The sequence below is a fragment of the Passer domesticus genome, chromosome 3, assembly GCF_036417665.1.
Source record: "Passer domesticus isolate bPasDom1 chromosome 3, bPasDom1.hap1, whole genome shotgun sequence".
Classification (NCBI taxonomy): Eukaryota; Metazoa; Chordata; class Aves; order Passeriformes; family Passeridae; genus Passer; species Passer domesticus.
In genome coordinates, this window is record NC_087476.1 from 5,536,452 (window position 1) to 5,562,977 (window position 26,526).

At 42.8% G+C, this 26,526-nt stretch overlaps 3 long non-coding RNA genes across 5 annotated transcripts; 2 read left to right on the top strand and 1 right to left on the bottom strand.

Annotated features, from left to right (window-relative positions):
* Window positions 1–440: 440 nt before the first annotated feature.
* On the bottom strand, window positions 441–4,801 carry LOC135295873 (uncharacterized). The gene is made up of 4 exons (XR_010357933.1): window positions 4,489–4,801; window positions 1,821–1,914; window positions 1,680–1,737; window positions 441–993 (listed from the first exon to the last, which is right to left on the bottom strand). It is a non-coding gene; the product is annotated as an uncharacterized LOC135295873 (long non-coding RNA).
* LOC135295874 (uncharacterized) lies at window positions 4,401–25,295 on the top strand. Of its 3 annotated transcripts, XR_010357936.1 has the most exons (5): window positions 4,401–4,883; window positions 12,824–12,923; window positions 14,575–14,761; window positions 22,280–22,397; window positions 25,018–25,295. It is a non-coding gene; the product is annotated as an uncharacterized LOC135295874 (long non-coding RNA). The 3 variants fall into 3 exon arrangements; XR_010357934.1 differs by lacking the exon at window positions 12,824–12,923 and having other exon boundaries at window positions 4,406–4,883; XR_010357935.1 differs by lacking the exons at window positions 12,824–12,923; window positions 22,280–22,397 and having other exon boundaries at window positions 4,409–4,883.
* On the top strand, window positions 5,003–7,349 carry LOC135295875 (uncharacterized). Its single transcript, XR_010357937.1, has 2 exons — window positions 5,003–6,777; window positions 7,227–7,349. It is a non-coding gene; the product is annotated as an uncharacterized LOC135295875 (long non-coding RNA).
* Window positions 25,296–26,526: the final 1,231 nt, after the last annotated feature.

Below are 26,526 nucleotides of genomic sequence, written 5' to 3' on the forward strand. Positions count from 1 at the left end.
CAATAGAAAGATGTTCCACGCCAAGGCAACAAGTCAAGAATTCACATTTTTAATGCTAGTTTAGTCTCCTATGTGATTATTTTTACAACATCTGCAATTAAAGACAGATTTTTCAGCTCCCTGATTGTGACTGGATAGAAAACGGTTTGCACACACACAAACACAGAGGGAAGGAAAACACCACCTCTCTCTGTAATGGTCTTCATTAAAAACAGCTTTCCCCAGCTTCTGTTTTATTTCATTTTGATGATTTAAATTTTTCCTGTCTGGTAAGTGGTGTTTTCTTTTTCTTCCTTACACTTCACTGGTCCAAAGGAAAAATCTGATAGTCCAAACTCTGGCATTTTCAGTCCTTTTTTCAGAAAAGCGTTGTTGTGCTTATAGGGGAACGATGGGGCTGGGGTGGGAGGGAGAAAAGGAAAACTTAAAACCTGCAGAATCACTGCTCAAACTGCAGGTTACTGACACACAATTTTTGGGGGAATTTTACGCAGGTCCCAGTAGCACCAGAGACTGGGAGTGGTAAAACTGGTCACCCCTTTGCACCCTATTGCACCTGTTGGAGAATTAATGGCTCAAGGCACAAGTTCAGCTTTCAGGCTCCCTTAGCTGCTCACAAGCCTTTTTCTACACTGATCTGCAAACTTTGTCCCCGTGTTTTTCTCAGTTCTCCAGCATGATTTTAAAATAAAAGTATGTCACTGACCATGAAATTCCCTACTGTGCCTTTCAATGCTTCGGCACTTGAGTTGCCAGGACTTGCATCTCTCTTTGCTAACCAAAATTGCTTTGTAGAAGAAAAACAGCAGAAAAAAATTACAGGAATCATTTTGTCAATTCATTATAGCATTTTTATAGACATTGACTTGATTCCAGGTAAAATATGACCTTACAAGAAATTATTATTACTATTAAACTACACTCCAGGTCAAAATTTCTGTGAATCCATTTCTTTCAGTGGGGGCTCTGGAGATAAATTTGTTTTCCTGTGATCTAAAAGAGAGGGACACATAAAAGTTATGTAGCCTTGAAGGTTGCTTCTTTTATTACCCTTTCTAGACAAATCTGACTCCTTTCAAGGGATGTGTTTATTCCAGTGCTGGATTGGTGTGGACAGGAGCCTGGCTTCAATTCTGTTGGAAATATCCATGGCACTTCAAGGTGGCTCAGGGTGGCAAATATATGGGGGCCAGGGAGGGGGCGCATTTGGAGTTCCCATCCTGGTTGCTTGCTAGGATGGGAGTAACCCAGAGATTTGGCAATGTGTCAGGTGGGAATGAGGATTTTGGGGCTGTGCTGGGTGAAGAGGAGTGGGAATTGGCAGAAAACCTTCAGTTTCAGACCCCAACACCCCTGAATGCCACCAAAGAGGAGCTTATCAGGACATTGTATTTTTATCAGCTGGATCAGCCTTTAACTTTTTGGAGTGACCCAGACCTCAGTGTTCAACAATTTAATTGGGTTTTTTTAAAAAGAATAAACCCAAACCACCAATTGCCCCTTGCTCCTTTAATGCCAAAGTCTTGGAGCCGTAGGCAGCACGAAGCAGGACTGCCATGCTGCCCAGACCTCCTTTCCTGGGCTGGGTTTGGATTTATAACTTGCTAACCCACATCCCAGTGGGAAGGTGGGAGGCTCTGTGTCCACGTTTGTGTGTGTGTGTGCGCACATGCACGTACGCGGGAAGCGCTGGAGCTCCTGGGGCTCTCCAGGACCCTTTGGAGGGGAAATCCAGACCTGTAGACAAAAAAGAAGGTAGCATTCATGCCCAAGCACATAGTGGGGTAAACATATTTTGTAAATGGAAGTTTGTGACTCACATTGTATGGCGGGAGCTGCTGTTTACCCACCGCTGGTCAGATGCCGGCGTTGCCAGAGGCTGAACGATTCAGCGGTGATCACTTATAAATAGTGCTGACCAGAAACAGAAACAGTGCTGAGTTTTCATTTAAAAAAAAAGTCTTGACCATTTTTCATTTTATTTTAGGGGTGGAGTTAAAACTACTGGAGTTAAGACATGCTTTTTTTTGATATTTCCTTTTTTTCCCTCTCAACATTTTGTATCCCTCTAATAATTTTGGGTTTTGGTTTAATTTATTTTGCTTAATTTTATTTTTAATATGTCTTATTTTAATATTTTATTTTGTATTCTATTTTACCTTGTTTTGCCACTGCAAAAAAGTAGCAAGGGCAGGAGAAGATAGAAGAAAAAAGAAAAAATGAAATGCAGGTAGATCCTAGCATCTGGGCATATGTTGAACACTCAAATTCCCATTTTTAAATTAAAAGAGGCTTCAAATTAAAATTCCCATTATGTCAGAGAAAAAAAATTGTTATTAAAAAAAAGGTTTTGGAATTCCTGATAGTAATAATTTCTGGGTGTTTAGAGCCCACTGGTAGATACAAAACCTAATGCCCCATTTCCCTGGAGAGACAGAGTATCTCAGGAAAGCTAAAATTTAATAGAAAAAGTAGAATAACCCCTCCGTGCATGAACATTTTCGGAGAACCTCCCTTAAATTCCCCACTCCGCAGGTCAGCCCTGGATGCCATAAAAGAAAGAAAGAGGGTAAAGATGTGAGGAATCTGGATTTTGCTCTTCAGCCAGAGAGAGCATCCATGATGGAGCAGCTGCCCGTGGTGATACTGGTTTGCATCCTCCTGCCAAACACAGCCAAATCTCTCCATCATGTTGTTCCACACTGAAATGAAATACTGCGAATTCCAGGTCAGGCACTCGCTCTTTTTGAAAGCTAAAGTGATCGTTTCCCTGTGCCCAGTTTTGATTTCCTGAGCATAAAAGTGATGTGTGTTCTCCAAAGCGCTGGCCCACACAAGCTGGGCATGTACCCACAGGTTTTGAAAGTTTCCTTTATGAATCTCACAGAGCAGTGTGGCTTCAGAAACCAGACAAAAGTCTGCCCTAAGTCAGTGGGAGCTTTTCTTGTGCAAGGACTCAGGACCACAGAGCATAAAAGCCAGGGGATATTTCTTTTTCCTTCTTACAGGATGATAATCCATGGAACTTTAGGAAAATTACAAGTTTTGCTTGCAAGACAGTAGGCAATGACCAGTCCTCAAGAAAGAAAAAAATCATTGAGTGCAGGCAATGGGAAATAAAAAGAAGAAAATTAAAGACAATATATTTATTTCTGAGAATGAGCAGTGGAGGTGTGGACTCTCCAAATCCAGCTCCTTCCCAGCACATCCTCAGCCCATCGGCCCCTTTCCTCCTAAGGCACAGGACTGATCTTTCTGATTTTTCAGAAAGTGGAAGGAGGCAAAGCTGGTAATTTTTTTCCCCGTAAAGGAACAAAGTTCTTTCCTGTTCCACAAGGTGGCAACATCGCTTCAGAGCTTGCAGGGTGCAAAGAGTGAGAAACTTCCTACTTTTCAGCTATTTCAAACATGTTCTTTTGGACAATTTAAAATTAAGGAGGTAAAAAAACCCCATTGTTATAATTTTCACCATCTTTATGTTTTCTAAACATGTGATATAAAATTGTATCTACCATCTTTTGTACATTTTATTGTGAGTATTACCTATAAAATCCAGTTTGCTTTACCATTTTCTTTATAATACAGCAGAGGGTAAGGCTGGTTTAACACTTTCACTGAGTGGAGGCTCAAATCTTAAATAAAAATGGACAAAATAAAAAATGGAATAAAGCCAAGCTTTGGTCTTCAAGGTTGATAAGGAACCAAATTTTATTTAGTGTTTTTAGGCAGAGTTTAACTTTTCATTTAAGTAACTTCTTAAAAGTCAAACTATGTGTCTTACAGACTATCATTTCATATCTCTCCTTCTTATGTTCCTAACCCCTATTTCTTTTCCTAAACAATCAGTTCTGTTGTCTTAAAGAACACCTCTGCATTTCACTAATGGGTGCATGCCTATTTCTTCTGTGGAAATTGAAAGGGAATCAAAGAATCTTATCTTCCTAAAAAATTTAACTCACCCCTTCTTCTTGGTCTGCACAGTAATAAGGATATAAAAGCATGACAGATATGAAAAATAAAACAAAAGACAATGGATGTTGTGAAGTTCAAGGCCCTTTTTCCCCCACTCTGGATCGTGCCAGCTCTGATATAAAGGGTGTGAATAATTTGCCATGTATACCTAACATTCTATTAGCCCTCTAGATCAGAAGGAAAATGACTTGTGGCCATTCTGGATATCATCAGTCAGTGAAGACCAGGAGAATCAATCCAAGGATCCTACCATAATGAAAATGGTGTGCCCAGGTGGCCAGGAAGGCCAGTGGCACCTGGCCTGTACCAGCATTAGTGTGGCCAAGAGGGCCAGAGCAGTGATTGTCCCTCTGTGCTGGGCACTGGTGAGGCCACACCTCAAATGTTGTGTGCCGTTCTGGGCCCCTCAGTTCAGGAAGGACATTGAAGGCTGGAGGGTGTCCAGAGAAGGGAGCAGAGCTGGAGAAGAGTCAGGAGCACAGGTCTGATGAGGACCAGCTGAGGGAGTTTTCCAACCTGAATGATTCTGTGATTCTATGATCCTGTCACTTCACCATCTTGTGTCTACTTCAGCTGTGGATCCAAGCAAGGCTCCTGTAACATTCCAACCAACTCCCTGCCTATGACATCAGCAGCTTTTTCTTTTACAAGCTCTTCATTCTTTTCAAGTGTGTCTGCACCAGAGCAGCTCAAGAGATGTCCCAAGACCATGTTATCCAGCTCTGGGTACTCCACTACTTCAGGGAACCTTCCTGGCCACCTGTAGAGCCAAATGAACCTGCCGTGCCACCTCTGTGCACACTGCATTGCTCCCAGCTGCCCTTGCAACCACGGTATCAGGCACTTTCAGGAACAGTTGCTCCCCGAAATTACACCATGTCCTCTGCTACCAGGGCAAATGGGATCAATGGGTAAGCAAAACTCAAGTTGCTTTTATACTTCTCATACTTCTCTTAAGGTCCCTTCCAGCCCAAACCATTCTGCATTTCTATGGTGCGTGGTACTGACTCTACAGAGCAATGTGGCATAATGTATTCAGAGATGAGGTTTATCGTGGATACAGGCTCCAAGTGTGGGTACAACCCTTCCTTCCACAGGCTTATTCCACAGCGCTGTTGGCAGTATCAGGCCTGGTGCTGGTGAAATGTTTCTACCTCTCTGTAGATCATTGCTGCTGATACACCCCTGAGATGAGAGCTCAGTGCAGACTGTGTCTTTCATTAACCCCTCTGCAATCACCAAGTTTCCTGCTGCTCAGAAGTGGATTGGGAGTGGGGGCCTTCCTTTGGCTATGCCTGTCTCTTCCTAAACCAAGTTTCTCCACCATTCCATGGAGAGCAACATATGTTTGTTTTTAGTCAGGCTGCTGGGCCCAGAGATGCCTTATTAATGGACAATCATTTGATTTGTGTATCAATGAGTAACTAGAGAGGGCAACTCAGCTCTTATTTTTTACAGCCCTGGTTTCTCCAAGGAAACCTTGGACACTGCTCTTGATTAACAGCACAGATTGGAGCTCAGAGTTCTGACACAAGGCTGCTCTGCTGTTAGCAGCTGCACAGGCTTTAACTTTTCCTTTCTTCCTCCTCTCCTCCCCCCTATTTTTTTTCCATTGTAACTCAGAGTGCATTTTTGCAAGATATCCCTGAAATTACTATTACTACATCACAATATTAGATCAATGCAGTGGTAACACAGTCCAGATTGTTATGGCATTTGCATCTTGATGCCTTCCATACTGTCTTGTGGAATCTAACCTAATACCACGATTAAAATGCCTTTTCCATTTCTCTAAGACACTCTGCCTGCTGCCATTACATAAACGTCTGCCTATCTCGGGTTTTGTACTGGCACCCAGCACTGGGGTCTTTGGGAGCCTAATGAAAAGAACCTCCACTCATTAAAGGGAGATGGAGGTCCTTGCCAAAGCCTGGGATTAAATTAGAGTCTGTTCGGTTTCTCTTCTCACTGACATCATTATGAATCAAGAAAAACACTCCATTCAAGCTGTCTTAGAGCAGTGCAAAAGCAGTGCGAGTTCAGAATCAAACCTGTTCAGTTTAACACCAGCCTCCCTCCATCACCTCTGGCAGCTTGCTTCCATTCTGCAACTCACCTGCTGAAAACAGCAACTCTTGGTATAATACTGTTCCTTCTCATGGGAAAGCAACAAGCTTCAGAGACAGGAACTTTTCAAAAGCCACCCTCAGGTGGGATGGGAGAGAGGATAAGAATTACCAAAAGGATGAAAAAAGACACATCTGAGCTCCAACAGAGGTAGTGCCACAGACTTTGAGGGTGGCAGAAACCACCTTGGTTGCTGCTGAAAAGAAGAGTGGGCTTCAGATATTATGTGACCTTGGGCTCACTGCAGAAGAAGAAGCAGCATCTCTGGTGAGGCACTGGGACACGCCAGAGAACTTGTGGACGCTCCATCCCTGGAAGTGTTCAAGACAAGGTTGGATGGGGTTTGCAGCAGCCTGGTTTAGTGTAAGGTGTCCCTGCCCACGGTGGGGGTTAGAACAGGATGATTGTGAAGGTCACTTTGCACCTAAACCATTCCATGATTCCATGTCCCTTGTTGAGAGCTCCAGCCCCAGTCTTGCACCCCTCTTCACATCCCTGTGAGGATTCAGACAAGCAAAGCAGATGCACAGGGGGAGGCACCACTCAGACCACCAGATTTTCCAAGCCTTTTCTCCAAAGGACTGTACTCAAAATAGCTGAGAATTCTCACTCTTGACCCACCATGAAAGCAGATGAGAGCAGCTGGCAGAGGAGCCTTCATTTTTCGGTGCCCCAGGGGTAGGAATAAACTTGCCATGATATTTAATGTCCATCAGGAGCTGTACTCCTGTAGGCATGACATCCACAGGCTGTAAGGGCATTTTGACACTATCTTGTTCAAGAAGCTCCCACCACATTGAGAGCCAAGGAAGAAAAAAAGAAGCCCTTGATGACAACCCAACAGGTCTTAAATCCATTTTCCACAAATGTGGAACTACTGGCTTCAGTGGAATCCCACAACACAGTTGGCATTCAACTAACAAATCTTTGTTGGTGGTACAATGCCAAGGTTTCCTGCATCACCAGTGAAGAAAAATAAATACTTTCAAGGAGCTGTTTGGGTCTGAGGTGGAAAAAAAGGCTGTTCCAGAGGGGTGGGATGAAGCTGGGCCAAGGAAAAAAAGCCATTTGGGAAATCAAATGGAATTAAAAGACCTGTCCATTAAAATGTTTGTGTTTGTCCACAGATTTTCAAAAATGCCTTCCAGAAGGATCATACTAACATTCCGCACAACATCACAACAGCCATCCTGTGCCATTTTCACTTTAAAGCTGAAAAAACCACCTGAATTTCAAGACTGACTCTAGAATGTCTCCTATCTGCTCTTCTGATATTTTAAGTGAGGTCAGGTTTCTCATTTTTTCTTAATAAGGGCAGATTTCTGGGAGAATTTTCAGTTTGAGGGATGTTTGTACATCTGCTGCCCATGGCAGCAGTGCTGGCTCATGGAATCTTGAATTATTTAGTAAACTGTGGTGTGGTTTTCCAAGTGGTGGCTCTTGCTAGGTTATCTGTGAGTATTCTCCAAGTGTAACAAAATGGAGTGGGACACTCCCCTGCTTTCTGGGTCTGTGAACCCTGCAGAGGCAGAGAATCTGTTTAATTTGGTTTATGGCAAATGGAAGCAGTGGGACTTACTTGTGCATTGATGTTGGACACTGGTGATGGGCTCTGTCCCATGCATCAACATCTCTGTGATGCAGATGTTAATGCCAATCTTCCTTGTAGAGCCACAAGAAAAGCCATGAGATACAGTGTAAAAACCAAGGGATGTGGAAAAAAATCACTGTAATGATTAGAATTATTTGTTATTGTTCTGTAAAGGGAAATTAATTCACCTGTGTAAAATGAATAAATGAATAAATTTAATGAAATAGATCTGCAAAAATCCACATGCAAGAACTGCTATGTCTCTCTTTTGTGATAAAGAAAATGGTTTGTTAGAAGAAACAAAGAGTTCTCATGGCCAAAGTAATATTAATATCAGTGCTTGCAGTAATAATATAAATCATAATACAGATAATGGTAATTATAATAGTAGTAGTAGTAATCATATTATTTCAATTGCACCTCAAATTGAGAAAAGCCATAACAAACAACCAGCCAGCAAATCATTCTCACTAATAACCTGCATGGAAAGCTGGTTAAGTTTAATGGAATGGCTAAGTTTAATGGAATTAAATCCTGGTTCTACCTTGAGTCACTACAGAATGCCAACATCTTGTCCTCAGTAATTAAGCATGTAGAAGAGAGAAGCTATTTTTGGCATTACCCACAGGCTACATGGAAGCACTTGGACACACCAGAAAGTCAAGGGCAGTGCAAAGCTGACATGTGTTGTAAATTCATCAGGTGGGGGAGGAAACTGAGGCAGAACTGAGTTGTGCATTGCAATCACACTGCAAATCCACAGTGCTCAGACCTGCACGTTCTCCAGCACCAGCCCTTACAGCACAAACATCAGTCCTCATGCACAGCAGCATTTCCAAGTAAAAGCAAGAGATCAAAAGCAAAAGACAGCCTTTCAGATATTCCATTTCATCTGTAAAGGCAAGCGTAGGAAGATTGAACTGATTATTTCTTTTTTCTTGCCCATTCGATTAACATATGTTTGTCTGTGTTTCAGTATTTTACCACATATTTATATGAAATCCCTCTGCCTGTTTTATTTTTTTTCCCTTGGCCTCTCAAAGGCTTTCACTCATCCTATACCACTCTAGGAAACTTGCCCACAGCACACCATCCTCATCTGCACAACCTCAAATGAGTTCCTACACCTCAGTCAGGCAGCACTGAGTGCATCTCAGCTGTCTCCAACAGGAGCAGATGCTTCTACTTTAACCAACCCACAGATAATCCCCAATCTCCTCAATGAGCTCAGGAGTGCTCAGAAGCATGTGCCACCCAGTTGCAGCCATGCCCCTGCCTCTTTTCCCTCTTGGGAAGGTGCAGTGAGTCACAGCAGATGCCGCTAGGCTCCTCTGGCCAGCTCTCAGGATTGTGGTTTCCAGCGATAAATTCAGCCCGTGGGCAATTTACTGAGGAATTACATCGTGTCCTTCCACCAGTATTCAAACCCCAGGAACTGATGAGGTTCAGTGCAGAGCATTCAAATTTGGTTTCTTTTTAATAACACTTACTGAACGTGAACAGTGTTAATAATCCCCAGCAGTCATTAAAAGCTTTTTATCTTCAAAGTGCTCTACATATGCTAATTAATGCTCACAACCATCCTGTGATGGTATTATTAGACCCATGTGGCAGCAAGGGAAATGGAAGCAATGAGGTTAAGTAATTTGCCTGAGGTCAGAGGGAGCTGATGATGAAGCCACAGGCAGAATGCCTCATCCTCTGCTCTACCATGCATCTTCCTCCCACAGCCCTGCTCTGGTTTGTGCTGTGTGAGCATGAGACAGGTACCAGGAAAAGGGTGAGAAATGACATTTTGTCTTGCATCCCCACAGGCTCTGGCTATGCCACCAAGCCTACATGTGTACCAGCCTACATGTCACATTGCTGTTGCGTGAAATGCCACCAGCATAGGTCAATTTTTAGTATAAAGTTACTGGTGCAGCCTCCTAAGCCAACAGAGGCCTAAGCCTTCTCCTCATGTCCTCTAGACCTAGTGGCCCTAAAGTCAGGCACCCCCCAGCTCATCCCACCACCAAATGGCCCATGTTGCCTCTTTTTAACCAGTCTGTGGACATTTTGGCTACATTATTTCTAATAACTAAACCTACCATTGAAACCAGCTGAGACAGTGGGGATATACTTTTGCTTCAAGTCTCAACTGCTAAGTCATAGAATCAGAGAATCTCAGGATGGGTTTGGTTAGGAGGGACCTTAAGATCATCTTGTTCACTCCCTGGCATGGGAAGAAACACTTTCCACTATCCTGGATTGCTCCAAGCCCCATACAACCCAGGGATGGGGCAGCCACAGCTTCTCTGGGCAAGCTGTGCCAGGGCCTCATCACCCTCACAGTCAAGAATTTCTTCCTAATATCTAATCTAAGTCTTGTCTTTTTGTTTAAAACTGTTCCCTCGTGTCCTATCACTACCTGCCTGTGTAAAAAAGTCTCTTTCACACTTTTTTATAAGCTCCCTTTAAGTACTGAAAGGAGACAAAATAAGGTTTCCCTGGAGCCTTCTCCAGTCTGAATGAGCATGGGCATCCAAAATGCCCATGGGGAGTAGTCCCTGGCCTGGGCTAACTCCTTAACCATGTCTGAAAATTGCTGATAGTATTTTTCTTCTAGGCCAAAAAGTCTGCCAGAGGCAATTTCAACACTTTAATGGCACAGCCAACCAAGTCTAGTGCTTAGGCCAAGTCTTGATGCCACTCTATTTTCTAGTCCATATGCAGTCCATGTGGCCAAAGTGCAGCTACAGCCAGCAATGTGGATACCTCATCCTCAAGGATTTTCCAAGACAAGCTTCACCATCTCTCAACTATATAGAAAAAAACTCAAAACCCAAAAGAATGAGTCATGATTTAGTTAGGATCATGCATTATATTGGTGCCACAAACAAGACCCACTTTGACACGCTGGCCCAAAATTCAAGACCAGATTATTTGACAGGTACCTGACCATTAACCTGAGCACACCAGCTTGTTTTACATCCAACCCCTTTATGATGGGTCCAGCTGCCAAGGATTTGCTTTTAGCCCACATGATTAGAAGCTGATGAACTTCTCCTTCTATTCTCTCCCCATTGAAATAAACACAGAGCTGTGTTTTATTTTTAAAATAAACAAAGGCAGGCTGGACTGAAACCATGGTGGGAATGGCCCTAATTCTGCTTTTGGCTGAACTGCCACTCGTAGAAGGTTGTTTTACGCTTATAGGGAGAAATGACTTATTAGTATCAGAATAATAAACTCCTTCCTTTTATGCTTCAAATCAAACTGCAATCTGGCCTGTGCAGAACACATTTCCCACTCCTCCTCCTCATTCTCTTCTTCCTCTACCACAGGCTTCAAACACAGAATCCAGATGCAAGCTATTTTTCCCCCAGCCGAAGGATCTGACTTTTTGGCAAGCTGTGCAAGCTGTTGTGTGGGTGGTTTCAGACTTCCCTCTGGGCCTGTCATGTGGTTAGGGCTGTCTGGGTTGCTCTGAACTTCTGGACACCATTTTCCTTTGACTCACCTTTTATTCCAGCAGAAGCTGGGACCAAGTGTGCCTAGCAAATGGGGCTGCACAGAACTGCTCTGTGCAGGCAGGGCTTGGGCACATTTTTTTTGCTCATGTGAAGTCCTTTGGCTGGGTTCACTAGGCGATGCTGTCAGGAGGAAATCCCTGCAAATAGCTGTCTCCCTGACTTCGCTTTGAGCCACTTCCTACTCAGTTTCTGAGTGTCTCTTCTATGAAAATTCATGCTCTGTCATGTGCTGCTAGTTAAGTCAGCAGCAAAGTCTGTTCTGAGTCTACCATGAAGGTCAAATTGCAGCCATCAGGGCTGCAGCTCTGCCTTTCCTCTGCACCAGCCAGTCTTTTGTTAGATGGTATCCAAGCAGTGGTTTTCTCCTGCATCTTTAAACAGATGAAGAGATGGCCCCAGTGACTCCACAATATCAGAACTTATCCCTTTTCTTTAATTTAAATAATAATAATGTTCTGCATCTTCTGGTTAAGACAAGATACAGCTCTGGTAAAACAGCCCCAAATATCCAAATCTGCAAGCAGTGTGCTCCAACTGAGCAAACCACCACCTCCCATCTCATCTGGACTCCATTTGACATCAGAAAGGCAGAATTCTGGGTAGGTCCCCAACACTGGGTGGGTCCCCAAAAATAGCATTTCATCACAGACCTCTGAATGTGTGGATCCCTTACCTGCTGTCTTCCCAGCTTTACAAAGACAGGCTCTACACAACAATCTCTACAGTCATGGTCGTCCCCACTTTAACTGCTTCTGAAAGCAGAAGAGATTATTCCTCTGTGAACAACTTTTTCTTCTTCCCAGAGAAAAGCCACTGGGTAACCCAGAACTGCAGGGCTAGGATGGCTGGCACTGCTCAGAGAGGGTGCCCTGCGTCCTGTGACAGGGCTGGGAGTTGTGATCCAGGGCAGGGCTGTCAGTGCTGATACATTTAGTATACAATTAGTATATATTGGCAGTGCTGAGTTAGTTAACAGTTGGACTTGGTGATACTGGACGTCTTTCCAGTCTTACAGATTCTAGAATTCTGTGATTATATGTATATAATGGATCAGCAACTCACCAGTGAGAGTACTGCAGGCAGATGAAAGTAGGTGTACTTCACAAATTACCTCTTCCCTATGATGAGCTGCCTCTAGATGCTCACAAACCTCCCTATGAGTAAGCACAGGCTCTTTTGAGGGCACTTCAAACCCTCAAATGTCCAAAATTATTAGAGCCGGCCCAGTAAAATATTTAAAACCTTGAAATGGATTTGCCCTTCACATGGAGAAAGATAATTTTCTAAGAGAGGCTGACAATGTGTGCTGCAGAAATGAAAAAAATCAAATTCACCAGATCACACAGTCATTATAACATAAAAAAATGTAAACACTGGCAAACAGGCCATGACAAGTTATTCCTGCAACATGCATGAGCAGGAAAAGTTGTTATGCTTTGGAGTAGCTCAGAAGCCATGGAAGTCAATTCAGGACATAAAATATAGAAATGAGCATCTTCAACTTAAGTTATGTTCAAGTGAAATACATAACTAACCACAAATCTTTGCCCAGAGTTTCTTAAATGGTGCCAATCCCATTTTTTAAAGCTCTTAAAATGTTTTCATTAACTTCCCTCAGTCTTCAGAAAACACATTGCTATCTACTGTGCCTATCCTTGAACTCTGGGCTCCCAGGAAGATGGTTCTTCCCAGGTATTTCTACACAATTCAGAAGCAAGGTAAGATTCCAAGGGGATTTTTATGTCACTACTGAGGTTCCCATGGTTTAGAGAAACTTCAAACACACACCTGTATACTAGAATTCAAGTGCTTGGTAGGTAGTTCTTGTCTCCACTGATTTGTAAAATCATGGAATCACAGAATAATTTAGGTTGGAAAAGACCTCCAAGATCATTAAGTCCAGCCTTTTACTGAACACTGCTGTGTCAACTAGAGCAGAGCACCGAGTGCCACGTCCAGTCGTTTCTTGACCATTTCTGGGGATGTTGACTCCACCACTCCCCTGGGCAGCCCATTTGAATGGACTAATTGTTAACAACCCTTTCCATGAAGAAGTTCGTTCTGATGTCCAGCCTGACCCTCTGGTTCAACTTGAGGTTACGTCTTCGTGTCCTGTCCCTCATTCCCTGGGAGCAGAGCCTGACCCCCACCTGGCTGTCCCCTCCTGTCAGGGAGTTGTGCAGAGTCAGAAGGTCCCCTCTGAGCCTCCTTTTCTCCAGGCTGAGCCCCTTTCCCAGCTCCTTCAGCTGCTCCTCATCAGACCTGTGCTCCAGAGCCTTCCCCAGCTCCATTCCTTTCCCTGGACCCGCTCCAGCCCCTCAATGTCCCTCTGGAACTGAGGAGCCAAAAACTGAACCCTGGATTTGAGGTGAGGCCTCAGCAGTGCCCAGCACAGGGGACAGTCACTGCCCCAGCCCTGCTGGCCACACTGGTACAGCCCAGGTGCCACTGGTCACCTTGGCCACCCAAGCACACCTGGGTCATGCTGTCACCAGCACCTCCAGGTCCTTTTTCACTGGGCACTTTCCAGCCACTCTGGCCCAGCCTGCAGCACTGCAGGCCATGGCACTTGGCCTTGCTGAACTTCACACTACTGGTCTCAGTCCATCTCTCCAACCTGTTCAGATCGATATATCAATAATATAGGTTATAGAATTACAGAATAACAGAATGTGTGAGGTTGGGAGGCACCACAGGGGTTACCTGGTCCAACCTCCCTGCTCAAGCAGGGTCATCCTAGAGCATATATTTTATAATAAAACATTACACATATATATAATATTATATTAATTACATTTATAAAATATAAATTGCACAACGGGAAGTCTGGATTTGGCTAAGCACACATCCATTCCTTTCAAGTCAGTTTGACTTTATAGATTGTGAATGCTTATTTCAATGCCTTGTTTTGGATTCAGAAGCTTAACTGGTGGCACTCAGGTTTGAAATCTGCCCACAGCTCCCACAGTACTTCCATTTCATCACCTATAAAATGGAGGATACCATTTCCCTACAGGTGTTTTATAAAGCTTAACTCATTCATGTGTGCAAAGTGTTGAGACACTTGAATGAGCAGCACTGTACCAGAACAATGTCTCATTTTGTGAATACAGCTTCCAAAATTTTTCACACCCTCTTAGGCCTTCCAATACTTCCTGCTTCCCACCAGGCTGGGACAACTCCTTTCAGGACACTTATGTGCCCTATCCTGGCTTTGGAAACAGCAGGTGATGAAAGGAACAAAAATGAATAGAGGTGGGAGGAAAAGTTATCCAAATACAGTGGAACCTTGGAAGATGCTTCAGACAGGGGTGGAGTGAAATTGAGAAGATATTTTCATTTTTCCTTTTTTTTTTTTTTTTCCCCTAGAAAGCTGGTTATCAGTTCCCAACCACAGCAGTGGCATCTTGTTCCCCTTGACCACATCATTTTACACAGGAAGAACCAGAGCACTGTCACCACCTCTCTGAGAGTGGGGCAAAAGGGCCTGCAGAGCTGCTGAGATGATTTTGTGTTTCTGCTCCCTCTTGGAGGCTCCAGGAGACAGAAAGAGGAGGTAATGGCTGAGGCCTTCCTGCCAAAAGTCTCTCTGGCTGTTTTAAATCTCTCTTAGCTGGTGGAGGGTTAAACCAGAGAAAAGGCAGATGGGGAATTTGAAAGGCACAAATGTGGTTTCAATCTGGTTCATCCTTTCTGCTCAGCTTGCATCAAGTGCTTCTGGGGAACAACGGCAGCATCCCTCTAACTTCCCCCGTGCCCAAAATGCTCTGATCCTTCTCCCTGCTCAGACAATGTAAGAGCAAGTCCAGAGCAGGAGACAGTGAGTGAATATAAGTACTTTCCCTCACCCCCCTTCCCAGCCCTGACATAATAACAAACAGCTCTCCAAAAAGCACTTAAATTTACGAACAGTTTATAAATTCACAGACGTTGATTTATAGACGTTGGCTTGACCCAATATTAGACACTTTGGTTTCTTTTCTGTTTTCAAAGTGCTGCTGTTATGGCTTGGGTTCTGAGCGCCGTCACACACCAGGAAAGGCCTCCAGGTCCTCCCTGTGGGCTCTGCTTCCCCGCAAGGACAGGCTGGAGCTGGGGCTGGGCTCCCACCCTGCCAGGGGTGGCTCTTTCCCTGCTCAGCAGGATGGCTCCCAGCTGGTTAGCAGCAGTGATGACAGGCTTTCTAGGCAGCTTTATTCCGCCTTCCCTGTCTGCAGGAGTGGTGGCTGCAGCACGGGGTGTGAGGAGGAGCCCGTGCCTCTGTGTGTGGCATTCCCTGCCTACGAGCCCCAAGAAGGAGCATGGAATTAACCAGGGGGAAAAAAACCAAACACACACTTCCCCCCTCAAAAAATAATAAAAAAAAAAGCCCAAAAAACCCACTCCATACCCTGCCTGCAGCCACTGTTAATTGGCTAAAAGAAATAAAAGTGAGCAAATTTTTACTCCAGGAATGTTAAAATTCCACCCTGAAAAATCGCAGGGCTGGTGTGTCCAGATTTCTGCTCCTATGGCCACCCAGCATGAACAGAAACCCCCATGTGCAGATCATGCCACCAGGTGAGATGAGGGTGAAGGATAACCGCCTTCCACCCTGTGGAATTTCACAGTCATGTCTGGCTTGGAAACCCAAAATTTGTGGTAACATGCAGAACTGTGGGCTTTGATGGGAGCCATGAGGGCCTGGCTGGGGGATTGCAACATGTTGAAAGGCAAGAGAGACCAATTCCTTCCCACCCCCTCTACACACACACACACACACACACATGAACACAGAAATAAAAGATATTACATCTATCAATGCCTGCCATTTCCTACTTTCTGCCTCTGGGCAGGTCACCCAAGTTCCTCCAGCTGTGACAAAAAGAAGTGATGGTTCATCCTACATCCTGATCTCAGAGCTACTGATAGTGGAGAGAGCTGCCTTTCTTTATTGGTGAAAAAGAGGGCAATTTTAATTACCTGAAAAAAGGCTGTAGCAATGGGGGGATTGGTCTTTTCTTCTGGATAACAAGAGGTAGGACAAGAGGAAACAGCCTCAAGTTGAGCTAGGAGAGGTTTAAATTAGATATAGAAAATATTTCTTTACTGAAGGGGTGGTCAGGAATTGGAACATTGCCCGGGGAAGTGATGGAACCACCATCCCTGGAAGTGTTCAATGAATGAGTGGATGTGATGCTTAAGGACGTGTTTTAGTGGTGGCCTTGGCAGTGATGGGGTGTTTGCAATTTTGCCTCACTCCTTACAGTACCTCAAGTTGCTCACCTTGGTAAGCATCCCCTCATTCACTGCCTGACAGACACTTTGCATACTGCAAGAAAATCTAGTGGGGTTACCTGGAGTGCTGCATCATTTTCAAACCTTTATCTTGGAGTATGGAGTCCATTTTACTTTATTTCTTTTTCCTCATACAGATCATTTTACAAAAGGCTTCACTAAAAATATTTATTATTAGCATTTTAAAGCCTAGGGCTTACCACAAAGATAGAATTTTAAAGTGAAATTAAAATTAAAATTAAGGAACCAGTCTACATTTTTCTTTGAGAAACCCATGCATTTTTTTAAAAATTGAAAGAAAACCAGAACTCTTTTTTGTTTTGCTTTTAATGAAATAAGATGAGCTGTCACCAGGACTTCTGTATTTTAGGAACCTTCTTTTCCTTGAGGAACAAAAAAAAGTGCTGGGGAAACTGAACATTTAAGAACATGCTGAATTGACCCTGCGCAGGCATGGATTGTTTGCAGCAATTTTGCCTCTGAGTAGCCCTTCTCCATTGCTAATCCAGCCCCAGCCATGCTTTGAGGATGTCTGTCACCCTGCTGAGGTTTTGTAACCAGCAACCAACCAGAGATGCACCATGCACCCATGTTAAAAGTGCATTTTAACTTGTGATTTAATACAGGGTCTGAATTCCAGGCCACAGTTTCCTCAAGAGTCAACAGGCTTGAAACCTTCACTTTCATGGCTTTGCCAACCCATATTTACATCAAATATCATCCAATCCACCTCAGGAACAGGATCTGTGGCCAAGACAATGGACTGGCTTCCAAGAGACCTGAAGGTTAACCCTGAAAGCAGCAGCTTCTTCAGGTTAAATTTCTTGAGTCTTGGGGAAACCACCCCTTGGGAATCATCCCTGTCCCACCTTAACATTTTTTCAATGTGGGGAAGGATGCAGTGCAGCAGTAAAAAAAAAAAAAAAATCCTTGTGAAAAAGTGCACATAAACTAAATTGCAGCAGCTCCCATTCCTAATTGAAATAACTCAGCTCTTCTTTTCGTGTGTGCCTGTGTTTAAAGAGAAACCTGAAAGGCACAAATTCATATTATGGACTAATAGCCTGGAAAATTTCAGTTTAAAAAACAAAGCTGGCTTTGAGTTACACAGGAGAGGCCTGAAAAAAAAGCATCTGAAACCACTAACTTCTATTTTTTCCTGCACTCTTTACAACATAATGTAGGTGAGTGGATTTTATTTTATTTTATTTTATTTTAAAAACTTGGTTTAAAAAAATAATCAGCACAAAAATCCTCTCTCTGGCCTTCATGTGCCAAGTTTCAGCCCAGGGCAAATTTTTTACAGCTGAATTATACACCCTGAAAAATAAGGGGCTTATAATGACAACATTGAAGGTCCCCTAACTATAGTGGTATGAATGGGGAGGGAGGTATAATAAGAATGGTCCATAGTGTGTAGCAGCAGCAATAAGTGAAGGAGCCCTTACTCAGCATGAGGAATTCTATATATCTTGGAAGGCTTTCATGAACCTAAACATTATTGCTAAGAAAGGAATAAACAGTTTGAACTGCTGTTGCCATTCATCCAGCACTCACACACTGAGGAATACACAGAGTTGTTCTCTCAAAGCTGGAGTGAAATATTCCAGACATAATTCTTTCTTACTCCAGGGCTGGAGAGGATTTTGAGCTGCTGGAAGGGAAGTTGGACAAATACTCTTCCTCTGGGAGAATTATATATTTTTTTTATTATTTTTTTATAGCAATAATGATAATAGACTGTGTGCATACAGGACACAAAGGATCATTATTGGCCAGGGCTGGTACCTGTAAGTGAAGTGAAACCAGAAGAAAGAGGTGAACAAAATCACTTTTGTTTGCTTTGGGTCATTCCATCTTGAACATGGACCAAAACTGATGGCCCAGAAAACATACAGAAAAGAGTTTTAAAAATTTTTACATTTTTAAGACTGCTACTTCCAAAATCAAGTCATCCATCAAGTTGGAGGCAGAAGTGGGATTTAGGCAGAAAAGGGAAACCGGGTGTCTATGCCAGCACAGCTTGGGCATCTTCTTACAAAAGGAGATCAAATGTCAGGATTTCTACACAGCAAATCCCTTTTCTGCAATGCCATTTTTCCTTCTGCCCTCTAATTACATCAGCTCAATCAAAGCATTGAGCTTCTGTCATTCATCTTTCATTTTAATTGCTGCTCATCTATGTCTGAAGAGTTTAAGTTATAAACAGCTGTACCTACATTTATCTCTATATTAAGCATCTCCCCACTGTATTTTTATTTTCTGTCCCTTCACATTTTCTATATCAAGGATCATTCATTCATAGCAGAATTTTGCAATTTTCTGAAAGGAAAATTCATCTGAATATTTTTTAACCAGCTCAGTGACTCCAGCCATATTTAACTACATGACTTGACTTTAACATGTGATTCTCATCTCAAAGTGGGCATCTAGAAAAGTTGTCTTAAAAATATATTTCCAGTGTTACTGACTTCCCAAGAGCCTATGCATTGCTAGCTTAATTCCACACCTCTACTTTGGAACTACCTAACATTAAATAAGAAAATTTCTACTTTAAAACTATTTTTTATGGTGCCTGTACCCCAAAACTGCTGCTGCCTTTCCCCTCTCCCTCATTAAAAAACACAATTGTCATCAACCACTGGATTTCACACACTTTCATACCAATATGACATAATTTCAGAGTTGTTGTCAAGACTGTGATGGAGATTAAACTTGTGTCTCTTAGCACAGAAATTAAGATTATACCATGCTTCTTTCCTTCTTTCTGTATTACTTAATGAACTCCTCTTTTTTTCTTTTTTTTTTCTTTTTTAATTTACTCCTGCTGGAAATCAAGTCCATGAGAATAAATTAAACTTGCAAATAAGTGTTTAACAGAAAAAGTAGTTCATAGTCTTAAATTCACACTGCTCAAGTAAATTCAGCCTTTAATCTCTGGAACCCATCTTGGACAAACGTTTCTAGAGTAAGTGTCAAGTTTCTGGCAGTAAATTTGGAATAATAAACAAAAATCTCAGGTGAAGAAACTTTCTAAGTCCCAAAACTGCGTGAGTTACAAAGTTAATGTTATTAAGAAGAATTCCTGAGCATGATATTTTTTCCATACCTGTGAAAGAACTAAAGTTTAATGAGTTTGTAAAAAGTTTGGACTTCGAAATAAGTAAAAATTACACATAGGTATGATCCTGAAGGTTTGGACATGGAAATTAGCAAAAACTACATACATGAATAATCCTAAAAGCAATTTCCTTGAAAGCATTTAATTCTTAATTTTGAGAATTTCCTCCCAAAATTTGCCCTAAACTAGAACAGAGATTTAACAAGATGCTGGAAAGCTGAAAACCAACACATCTCTCTTGAAAGTTTTGTGAGTTATTTTTTACTTTGTCTCTCCCCACAAGACTGTTAAAAGAAAGTAGGACTGAAGGGGAAAAAAGAACTTTCAATGCACTATCAAAGTCTTTTCATCTTTATCTCATATAAGCAATTCCTTTTTTTTTTCATACATAACAGGGTGAGGTATACTTTTGACATAATAGTCTACTGTAAAGTTATTTGGATATAAATTATTTTCTATTTATATCTGTGCAGTAACCAGAAGATTGGTGGATATAAATTTTTTTCTATAAAGATGGAAAGGCTGAAAGCTTGCAAAATTATGCTGTATTTCTGCTCTTCAAAATAGTGGCAAATTTTAGTAGCAGATATTTTGGTTTGAAATTTGTATACTTAATAAAAAATATGGGGATTTCCCTTCTAAATGAAGTGGAGCAGGATATATGTGCATTGACAATATGTTCCAGGTTATATTTAACCAAAAAAAAAAATTTCAAAGCTTTTCACTGAGGCAAAAATATTTTTCCTGAATGTCTGAAAAAATCTTGGAAGGACATTTTGGAGGGGAAGGAAATGTTGTGAATTGAAATGCTGAAAAATGTTTGGAAAGATCTTATGAACAGTGCCCTGTCCATGTAAAGTCAAATGTCTTTGTGGAGGCTCAAGTGAAGCCTTACACCAGCCAAAAAGACAGTCTGGGGGCTGCCCAAAACCTCTCACAGCTTTCTCTGTAGAAAGTGGCTGCTGCAATAATTTTTTTAAGCCCAGGTCAAGCTGTCCATCTTCCCAGGCCTCCATGAGTGGTGGGTACCCTCTAACCAGACTCCAAAATGACATTCAGCAGACCAAAGTCAGCTTTCATCTATCCACAGAAAGAGGATGGAACAGGGAGGTTAAATGTACATAATCGTGTTCACAATGAAAAGTCATTTTGCTAAAAACTGTCCATCAGGCCTTTGTGTCACAAACACTCTTGTTTGGGTTGTCCACTTTGCCTTGCTCTGCACATGGTGCTGAGAATCCAATCCCCAAAAAAATCAGGTCTTCTTCCCAAGCTGAAATTTTTCACAGTCTTGGCCTCATTTAGTAGCAGTGCGTGCCCACAGTAGCTCACAGGAGCTACTCAATTTCGTTCACCTCCTTTTCTTTACACAGGGATTTTGACTGGTCTCCTTCCTCTCCTTCACAAGAAAAGTGATTTTCCTAACGACACAGGCTAGACAGATGACAGATTGTCAGGACACAGCACATGTTTTCTTTAAGTGAGATTTTTATTTGTTATTTTAAGGTTATTTCCAGATCCCTGACACTTATTCCAAAAACTCAGGTAACCAAGACGGAGCTCAGAAACTGAAGTTATTCTTAGACTAATCAGCCACTGATCTAAATCCACGACACTAATCTCATAATTTGGCACCACAGAGCTTAACTGGTCACATCTGGATAAGGTATTCCAAGCTAACAGCCATATTAGGCCCCAATGTTTCTAACTTGTTTACCCTGGGAAGTAAAACACCCAGGCTGCTTTATTCTGGACACAGTGAGACCTGCTTGGGTGGAGAGAGGACAATAGTGACCCTCAACGAGATGGGGCTGAAATCACAGCTGCCCTTGGAACACACAGCTCTGTATTATTTTGTAGCTCCATATTATTTTGTAGGATTTTGTAGACTGCACTTGTCTCTTAAAGCCTATCACACCTTTCAACGGGGTGTTACAATAGACTGGTGTCCAACAGGCTCTGCTGGGTTCTCATGTTCAGCAGATTTCTGCATGACAGGGTCCCACAGCAGAAGAAATGAAGCTCCTTCCTTTTGACTGCACCCACTGAAGACCCTAAAAGAAACCCCCTTATGGCACCCACTCCATCCTTTCAACACACAGTCCTGAGAGAAAACACGGTTGCTATGATTGTTGCCATTACAGTGGAGCAAGAGGGCTGTGCCAAGCCCAGGTCCCAGCCGTGTCAGGGCTGTGCAAACAAACACGGGGGGCATTCATGCTCCAGGCAGAAAGAGACAAAGGCAATATTATTACCTTGCCCATGAACTGAGGCACACTCAGATTATCCAACTTGCCCAAGGTCACGCAGGAAGTAAGTGGCAGAGCTGGAAATTGAACCCAGATTTCTTGAATTGCAGGCCAGGATTGTAACCACAAGGCCATCTTTCGTCTCTCTCTCTCTCTCTTTCCTTCCCTGCCCCTCCCCAGTCTTTCCATTTTAGCACACTTCAGAAAAAAATTGCTTTAAAAATCCATTCGGCAATACTTTAGGTATGCTGTGGCCTCCACAACTGTATTTAGCACAATTATAGGCTAAAAGGAACTCTTGCAAATTATGTGCAAATAGATACGTCTTTATGTAAATCCAAGTTCTTGGAACAGAAATCTGCAGCCAAAAAAATACAAAGGTTTAAGACAGGGAGGAATTGAGCTCCAATTTTTTTCCTCTTCTAAGGTTGGTAACTGAGGTACAACTCTCTCCAGCCAAAGAATGGAAGGCACAGACTGGATGCTTAGGGAGTAGTAACACCAGCTCTAAAAAAAACTGTGATTTCACCTATGGAAGTGTGAAGGTAACAGACACGTGGTCATTGTTTGAGAGATTCTGCCATGTGTATGATTTTTTAATGTACGTGTGCATCTTCTAAACCAGTTACTGCACAACTTGTGCAAGAACACCGACAGCCAGGCAGCTTCCTGACAGTGCACAGCCCCATAGCAGACAGGGGAGCTGGGCATTGGAGGGTCGTTTGGCCCAAACTGTGCATCAGGAACAGTCTGTGACTTGTGAAAACTTTAGGAGGCATTAGGTATCCACTACATATGCCAGGGACTGCACCTGGGTCTCCATGCCCAAATCTCTTTTTGGGCAGTGTTAGATTTACCAGCTAGAAAGGAAAATTCTCAGAGACTATATATTAATTTAATGTCTTAGGCTCAAAATCTTTAAGCTTGGTCCACATGGTGGCCAGTGTCAGTATATGAGAATTACTTCATTTATTTGTCTAAACAAAGCTGGATTAGGTTGGGGTAGCACCAGGAGCAACTGGTGAAGAGGAGAACCATAAGGTTGAACAAGGAATTTTGTAGGAAGAAGACAAAGAAGGGCCAATAGTTCATTCCCTGCCCAGGACACTTTTCCTGACAGACTTTTACTTGAATATATGTATGGTTTTCTGGAAAATGTCAGAAACTAAAGAAATATAGCATCAGTCTGGTTGGGAGCTGGGGGACAATTGCATTCCAGGACCCTTTGTTGGGTGCAGCACTGGTTGGAGTGCAGGATCAGTGGATCTACTCAACTAGCAGCTTTCCTGCTTACACCAGTTCAAATGAGCATCGTGGGCTGTGTTTCTAAGGGAGAATCACCTGGCACTCTCTGCATGGTGCACGTGGCAACTGCAAAGGGGGCCAAATAAGAGCCAGCAGTGCCCTGGCAGCCAGGAGGGACATCCGTGTCCTGAGGTACATCAGGCACAGCATCACCAGCCAGACAAGAGAGGGGATTGTCCTGGTCTGGTCTGGGCTGGGGCAGCCTCACCTTGAGTCCTGGGGGCAGTTTTGGGCACTGCAATGTAAAAAAGATATTAAACTGTTGGAGAACATCCAAAGGAGGGCAACAAAGATGGTGAAGGGCCTTGAGGGGAAAGTTCATGAGGAGCAGCTGAGGCCTTTGGTCTGTTCAGCCTGGAGGAGACACCTCATGGCAACTACAATTTCTTCACGAGGGGAAGAGAAGAGGCAGGCACTGATCTCTTCTCTGTAGTGACCAGTGACAGGACCTGAGGCACTGGTCTCAAGTTGTGTCAGGGGAGGTTTAGGTCAGATATTAGAAAAAGGTTCCTCATTCAGAGGGTGGGTGGGCACTGGAACAGGCTCCCCAGGGAATGGACACCAAGCCTGACAGACCTCAGTGAGCTCCCAGGCACAGGGTGGGATTCTTGGGGATGGTGCAGAGCAGAGCCAGGAGTTGGACTCTGTGATCCTTGTGGGTCCTTTCCACCTCAGCATATTTTGATTCTGTGATTCTCTTCACAATGAGGATCACTCAGGAATGGCACCAGTGGCTTTAGCAGAGCAATCCAGACCTGCAATATGGTAACCTTTGGCAGTACTTGGACACAGGCGAAGGCTGTGGAGTTTAATTTCAGACTGATCCAGCAGCAGGCAGGAGTACCAGCAGTGCTGGCTCAGCACTTCCACCAGGACTGGTGCAACTCACTCTAACTCATTCCTTCTGGGCTCTTTTTTAAAGTGCCAGCTGGGACCGTGCTGCTAAGCTGTCCTCTGAACAACAACACTCTTAATAATAATAACAATATTCAGGTCTTACATAGCATTTTTCACCTTTAGATCTTGAAGTGATTTACCATGGAAGGCTTTGGAGGGCTTTAAGAACAGATTATACAGACATCTGTCAGGAATAAACCAGATTTCCTGACCCTGCCACAAAGCAGTGGAATATTTCGATGTTCTTTCCAGCCCAGAATTTCTATGATTTCCCCCATTTTGTAAAGAGACGATGTTAACTCATGCAGCAACAAGGTGACCTCTGTGGATAACACAGATGCTGCTTTCAAGCCCCCATGGCAGCCCAAGATATCATAAATGGTAAAAGAAAAGAACTGAAGCTCTCCCCACCCTAGCACTGTGCACAGCAATTGTGGGTGGTCTCTGTGGAAATGCACCAGTATACCTCAGATTGGGCAATTATAAAAAGATAACATTTCCAGTGGTAGGAAACCAGATGTTGTGAGGGAGCCTTGAAGAAGGCTCTTGACAATGGCAAAAGTCGGATTCATCCTTCGGGATGGGGATAGACAGCCCCCATCTCTCTCTTCTGACAAAGGGGAGCTGGGATAAGTAATTAGACTGGACACTTGACTTTTTGGTTGCTTAAGATAGATAAGAGACATCAAAACCAACCTGGGAAGGGGGAGCAGGATACTCTCATGTTTTCTTTGCAGAAATAGACCTCCCATGAGCACCCAGACATCTCAAGGGGTTAATTTCAAAGTCAGGCTACAATGACTCTGAAACAACACTTTACCTGTATTCTTATAAACGTCAGGAGAGGCCAAAATGCTGTCACAGAAATAAGTTGGCAGAGAAGTTTGAAAAATGCACCTTGGCAGTGGCAGAATGGAGATAATGACAGCAGCCTATGCATTGCTGGTGATGGTTTTGTTACAGTGACATCCTGATGATCTCTGCCTGCAACTGGAATAAAAGAAGCAGATCTCAATGTGCTTCAGAAAACTGCACCTTCCAGGTGAGGAGCAGCTGGACTGACCTCAGAGCTGCTGTGAAAGGGTCCCAGAGATTCTCCAAATGTCTAACAGTAAAAAATTCAATATTTTTTTTAAATGTTGGATCTTAGGGATTATATTATTCTGTTACAGATTTTTGTGGTTTGGGTTTTTAAAAATCTTTTGTTGTTGTTGTTGTTGTTGTTGTTCTGGTGGTTGCTTTTTTGGTTTGTTTTTTTTTTTTTTGTTTTGTTTGTTTTTTTGATTTTGGGGTGTTTTGTTTGTTTGGGGTTTTTTGTGGTTTTTTTTCCCAACAAAGAACTTAACTCTTTTGCTTAGCTACAACAAAACTTGACTCTGGTTTAAGTTTCTCTAATGTGTAGAGTGGTGACATGGCTACTGAGCATTTTTAGGAGCAAGGGATCCAAGCACACTGAAGGTGCAAACATGCCCCGTGGACACTCTGCAGAGCAATACATATTTAGTGGTCCTCAAGGGACTGGAATTTCTTTGTAAACATCAGTCTAAGAAGCAAAACCAGCAAGTGCCAACAAAAAGAGGAGCATTCTCAAGCCAAGCACGACCTCATGTTCTTTTGCAAGGGACACAGAACAGTGATGAGAAACGAGAACATTCTGAACTGCAGGAATAAACTCCTCATTGTCACCATTCAGGGTTGGAGTTTAGTCATCATGTACTTCCATACCAGCACAGACCAGCACCTAAAAGGCCTCTGGGAAAGTCAAACAGCAGAACAGATCTTAGCTGAATAGCTGTTCCATTCAGATTTCATGATTTTAAGAACAATTTTATGAGATGGAAATTTTTATAAACTCTTTTTTCAATAAAGAAAGTATTTTTAGTGGCCTTTTAATTTTCATCCAAATTTTGTTGTTTTCTCAAATAAGGAAATATAAAAACAATAAACATCAACCTCTTCTATTCTGCAGATCATTTTTCTGCTTTTGGGAATGTTTTTTATAAAAAGTTTTCAGTGCTCAGTAAATAAAGTCGATGCATTCTTTAAAATCTTATTTTTCCAGGGAAAATCTTCATTTGTGATAGAAGCCCACTTTTTGTCAAAATCAGGTTTTGGTGGAAAAATTCTGACCACCTGTGGAAATGAAATCTGCGAACGACGTGTAATGTAGGAGTCGGATGAAGATAAATCCAATGGACTGATTTTTAGTTTCTCATGTTTCGGAGCAAGGCAGGGATCCAGCCCCTCCATGCCAGCACGGCCGCAGGGTTGGACTCTTATCAAAGCAGTCGCCCTTGGGGCTCTCACGAGATCAAGTTTTTACTCAGGGAGAGCTCCATGTCTTCGAAGGGAGCAGGAAGGCCACAGGAACAGCCTCATTTCAGCATTGACCCCAAGGAAAACCAGGGGAATGGAGGGACTTCAGAGTTTTAAGAAATGGCAAACAGAAAACAAGTCCTTGTTTTCCCCATG